Source organism: Peromyscus eremicus, chromosome 3 (assembly GCF_949786415.1).
Source record: "Peromyscus eremicus chromosome 3, PerEre_H2_v1, whole genome shotgun sequence".
In the NCBI taxonomy this organism is placed as follows: Eukaryota; Metazoa; Chordata; class Mammalia; order Rodentia; family Cricetidae; genus Peromyscus; species Peromyscus eremicus.
In genome coordinates this window covers 83,213,381-83,219,169 of record NC_081418.1, presented here as the reverse complement: position 1 = coordinate 83,219,169, position 5,789 = coordinate 83,213,381, and positions in this window count along the sequence as shown.

The window sequence follows — 5,789 nt, the reverse complement described above, 5'->3', positions numbered from 1 at the left end:
TCTGTGTAGCTCTGGCTGTCCTGGAACTTGCTTTGTAGACCAGGCTGGCCTTGAACTCGTAGGGTTCCACCTGCCTCTGCCTCCCAAGTGCTGGAAGGAATTAAAGACATGTGCCACCATGGCCTGTCTAATTTGTTTCCTTATTGTGTGGAAAATCCTTATAATCATTCTTTTTCAGTGTTTGGGATTTTATCTGATTCAGTCTCACTGCTATGGAGCTGCTGATTTTCGGAGGAATCGTGTTGCCTTAAGTCTCAGTTTTCTTGCATTTTTGCAGTGAGACATGCACATCTGCCTGGGTGGTTTGGGTTGGAATTCTTTGATCATCTGCATTCTCTCGGTTGAAGTATTTGCACTGTTCAAGTGCGATCAGGTTGAGGTAGGATTGAGGTATAAATCTTCCTTATTGGACTGAAGATGTAGCTCAGTAGCTAAGCCCACAGACCATGTGCTCAGGCATCAGGCACACTCTCCTGCACCACTCCAAGAACAGAAAAACTAACTTCAAAAGCAACCATAGCGAATGGATAGGCCTACTATGAAAATACAGTTAAAAAAAAAAAAAATGCCTGGCATGGTGGCGCATGCCTTTAATCGCAGCACTCAAGAGGCAGAGGAAGGCAGATCTCTGTGGGTTCAAAGTCAGCCTGGTCTACATAGTGAGTTCCAAGACTCTGTAGAAAGAACCCGTCTCAAAACAAAACAAAAATATATATTTGTTGCTAAGTGTAGAAATCAGAAAAAAATCTGAGAAGGCTAGCCATATCATCGGAGGAAAAAAAATAGAAAAGGGAAATGTAAGTAGAAAAGAAGGAACAGTAAAAGCAAGAGAAGACAAGGCAGCTCCAGCCAGAGAGAAAGAAGTAAAGAACTGTAATCGCACAAACTAAGACAACACTCAAGAGGCCACCAGAGAGCTTCCCAGGCCCAGCTCCAGCCCTTGGGAGAGGCATCATAAAGAGAAGGGGGGGGGGCAGGCTTAGGACAAAATGGTCCCCAACATTAAATTAACTATTGAATAGTGTCTGCCTCTGTGCTGGCACTCACCTGAGCACAGATGCAGATCCTGTTTCTGTGTCTTCTTCTTTTTCTTCTCTTTCTATTTGTGTTGGTGGCCTCTGACCAGAACAAAACCTTTGTGGTATTTCATTTCCTGTGTTGACCTTTGCTTGTTTGCTCAGCAACCATAGGGTATTGTTTGTGTGCTGGGCCTTAGGAACTGTAACTGGAGATGTCTTCAAGTCTCTGGGTGCTAGGAGGGACTGCCAGGAAGCTCTTCACTGACCTACCCTGGACACCAGCATCTTTAAACACTTGGTACTGCCCTGTCCTCTTCCAGGAAACTAGTTAGGTCTAGATGGGTCTCAGTTCAGCCAGATAGTCTGTGTGCCAGCACTCAGTGAATAGTCCCTTGACACGTGCCCCGTCGGTCACAACGTAGTCAAAGGAGGCACCTTTGCCTCTACAGCCACCTAGCCGATTACTCAGCAATGGTCTTTTAAAATCAGCTTCTGGAGGTTGCTCTGGTCAGAGACTGGGAGGAGATGACTTCCTGATAGGTGTGCTCTGTGTGGACCCAAAGACCACTGTCTGGATGAACTGCAAATCTAGTCAGTGACATGTCCAGTGCAGGGGTATATTTTGAATCTCTATTTTGTTTTTTGTTTTACTTTTGGTCTCTGCCAGCATATGCAGCTGCCTTGGGCTCTCTGGGTCTCTCTCTCTCTCTCCCTCCCTCCTTCCCTCCTTGTCTTCTTCTCTCCCTCCCCCTTTTCCCTGCCCCACCCCCCTTTGCTCTGCTCTGTAAATCTGGTACTGAAAGTAGAGTGCAAACGCTCAGGCTTTCTATCTTAAGCTTGTGCTCACTTTGCACGAGGAGCTGAGGCCTCTCCGAAGGACTCTGGGCTATTTTTGTCTACTTTTTAAAGTTCCCTTTCTTTCTTTGCTACAAACACTACTGTGCTCCCACAGTCCCCGAGCTCATAGCTCAGCTTCTCCCAGTTTGCTCCTCAGAGATTCTAGCAGGCAGTGCTTGGGTGTCATCTGCCAATCTCAGGTCTCCCTTTCCTGCATGTGCACGCCAGTGTGTGTGTGTGTGTGTGTGTGTGTGTGTGTGTGTGTGTGTGTGTTGCTGGAGATCCAAGTCAGAACTTTGAGCTTGTTGGGCAGATAGGTTCTCTGGCACTGAACTGCAATGCTAGCCCTTGTTTCATACATTCATTCTTTAACAATATTTATATGCTCACAGTGCAGCAGACTGTTTAAGAACTGGGATTTCAACTCAGAAAATATTCTCACGCTTGGGGACATATAATAGAGACATTGGTACTTGAAAGAACACCTCACCTGTATTTCCTTTAGTATTCTGTACTCCTCATATGTCTGTAAAAAGATATGATGAAGAAAAAATAGGATGTAAAGGCACATCCCAACAGGAGGATCTTTCAAGGTTTCCAATGTTCAAGTAACTTGTCAGTAACCTGGGGGTGGGGGTGGAAGCCAGCTCCGGTAAAGACCAGGCCTTGGATCCACCTGTTTCTGCGTTCCTTGCAGAGTGCTGACTTCAGCATAACACTCTTTCAGTATCTCCAGGCAAGGCCAGGGCAGCACCGGATACAAGTGAGTCATTACATGTTTGATCTCTTTCTTAACTCCCTCCAACTTGGCAAAAAGCAGAATATTTTCTGTGGGTGTTTTCATTTACCTTCAGCATCCTTTCTTATCTCATTCTGACTTTCTACACTGAACCCACACTACCCATATATTTTTAAGTTAAGAGTAAAGCAGAACCCTCCTGGCATCTTTCTAGAAGGCTGCCATATAGCCCTGCTCCTCTTTAGCAAGCACTTTTCATAAGGCATTTACTCACCTGTTTAATTACCTGCTTCCTCTAAGGCTGTGATTTCCTTAAGGCCGGTGCTGTGCCTTCCTAACTGGGTCCCCAGGGCCTGCCTTGCAGGAAGCCAAAGAGCTTTGATCTGTTCCTCTCCCCTCTGAGTTTCCTGCCATTAATACTCTTCCACTCAGTCAGCAGCTAACCCCATAACATCATGTCTATTCTCAGAGAACCAAAGAAGGTTTCTTCCCTGCCATCACCTGGCATGACTTACTAAGCCAGGTACAACACTGTGTAACAATATGAGAAAATAAGGGCTCCCACAAGACATGACTGGCACATCCGACTCAGGAAGGCTGATGGTCAAGGTGGTGGTTGAAGTGTTTTATTCAGGTGAGAGCTGGGGTCTTCTGGAATAGCAAGGAAAGCGGGGAGGGATGAGAACTGGACGGAGGGCTTGAGAGCAGAGCATAAGCTGGGAGTCAAGGAAGGCAGGAATCTAAGCTGTGGGTGACAGTGGAGTGGAGACAGAGCATTACACAGTGGAGAACTTAAAATGCAACTGGATGTATGTGCAGAAAGGAAGGAAAGGGAGGATATGAAATTGGAATGAAGAGAGTATATTTCAGAAAATAATTCAAACTTTTAGAATTTTATTAATGTACTGGTGAGTCTACCCAATGTCCCACTCCGTGTCAGCCCTAATGAACTTGAGGAGGCAGAAATGAATCCTCTTTAATCTTTAATGGGGTGAAATTCAGTCTTGGCTATACTTGGATTTTCAAGGGGGCTTTATAAAATGCCAGTGCTTGCCGGGCGGTGGTGGCACATACCTTTAATCCCAGCACTCAGGAGGCAGAGCCAGGCCAATCTTTGTGAGTTCAAGGCCAGCCTGGTCTAACGAGCGAGATCCAGGAAAGGCACAAAGCTACACAGAGAAACCTTGACTTGAAAAAACAAAACAAAACAAAACAAAACAAAACAAAACAAAAATGCCAGTGCCTGGACCCCACTTCTAGGGAGTCTGATGAAGTTAATTTCTTGTGAATCCTTCCTGAGCCTCCTTACAAAAATTCAGCTAAAGCAAATATTTATAATTTTTCCACAAATTTGTACAATGTTCAAATATCACTTTTGTTAGTGTCGTCCCCTTTCAAAAATTAAGATTGAGTGCTTTTTTTTAAATTAATTAATTAATTAATTTATTTTTGTTTTTTCAAGACAGAGTTTCTTTGTGTAGCCCTAGTTGTCCCAGAACTCGCTCTGTAGAGGAGGCTGGCCTCAAACTCACTGAGATCTGCCTGCCTCTGCCTTTCAAGTGCTGGGATGAAAGGCATGTGCCACCATCGTCTGGCTAAGATTAAGTGCTTTAAAACCTATGTTATAAATGATGAATATCAATTTTCTCTTAAAGTAAGAAAGATTTCTTGGAGAAACTATGTGTTCTAGATTTGAACAAGAAATACACAAGGGGGTCTTGGGAAAACTTGCCTTAAAAGAAAAAGACAGAAAAACAAAGTGAGTTGATCAGAGCTGGAGAGATGCCTCAGAGGTTAAGAGCACTAGCTGCTCTTCCAGAGGACCAGGGTTCAATTCCCAGCACCCATATGGCAGCTCACAATTGTCTATAACTCCATTTTCAAGGGATCTGGCACCTCACACAGACATACATGTAGGCAAAACACCAATGCACATAAAATAAAAACAAATATTTTTTTTTAAAAAAGAAAGAAAGTGAGTTGTTTTGCAAAGACTAGAAGAATCATGCATAAAGAACTCAGGTTTTGGAACCGTACAGAAGGTTCAGCATTTGTGGTGGTTTGAAAGAAAATGGCCCCTAAAGGGAATGACATTATTAGGAGGCGTGGCCTTGGAGTAGGTGTGGTCTTGTTGGAGAAAGTGTGTCACTGTGGAGGCAGGCTTTGAGGTCTCATATATGCTTGTCACACCCAGCGAGACAGTTCAGTTCCTGTTGCCCATGTAAGATGTAGAACTCTCAGCTACCTCATCAGCACCATGTCTGCCTGCACTGGACCTCTGAACTGTAAGCCACCCAATGAAATGTTTTCCTTTATAAGAGTTGCTGTGGTCATGGTGTCTCCTCACAGCAATGGAAACCCTAACTAAGACAGCAGGTAAAAGTGTTTTCTACTCTCGCAAAGGCCCATGTTTGACTCCCAACACCCACTTCGGGCAGCTTACAGCTGCTTTGTAACTCCAGTTCCAGGGGATCTGATATCTGATGCCCTCTTCTGGCATCCATGGGCACTGCACTAACACACAGACACACACACACTCCTAAAAATAAAATAATAATAATTTAAAAAAATATTTGGGTCTAAACTGTGGAGACTTACTGTGGGCAACAATGGGAATAGGTTAGTGAAACCTGTAATTGTATAATGATATTCCAAAAATATGAACATTTAGAGGCATCTAGAGGACCTCATTAGTTTTAAAACTGGGAGGGGGTAGTGCTAATCAAGCACAAACTATCACTGAGCAATCAAGTGTAATGATAGAAGTGTCTCTTTATAGACTATACTGTCAAATAGATAAGGAATGAAAGGATATTGTCACTCAGTACCCCTCATGCATGAGAGAATGGGAGGTTAGCTTGGAGGCAGTGGAATCATAGTAGAGAAAGGGCCCAGTGTGACAAATCTCAAGGTACACAGCATTACTTATGAAGTCATCTTTTTACCAGGAAAAACAATGACGGCAAAAATAGCCACCACTCAAGCTGCCTATAGATGGAACTACCAGCTTACGGGAAATACAGGGAACAGAAGTACATTGTATCATCTATTCTAGTTTGCTGTCTGTTGCTGAGATCAAATACTGACAAAAAAGAACTTGGGGAATGTCTTAGTTTAGATTTCTATTGCTGTAAAGAGATACCATGACCACAGCAACTTTAATAAAGGAAAACATTTCATTGGGGCTTGCTTAC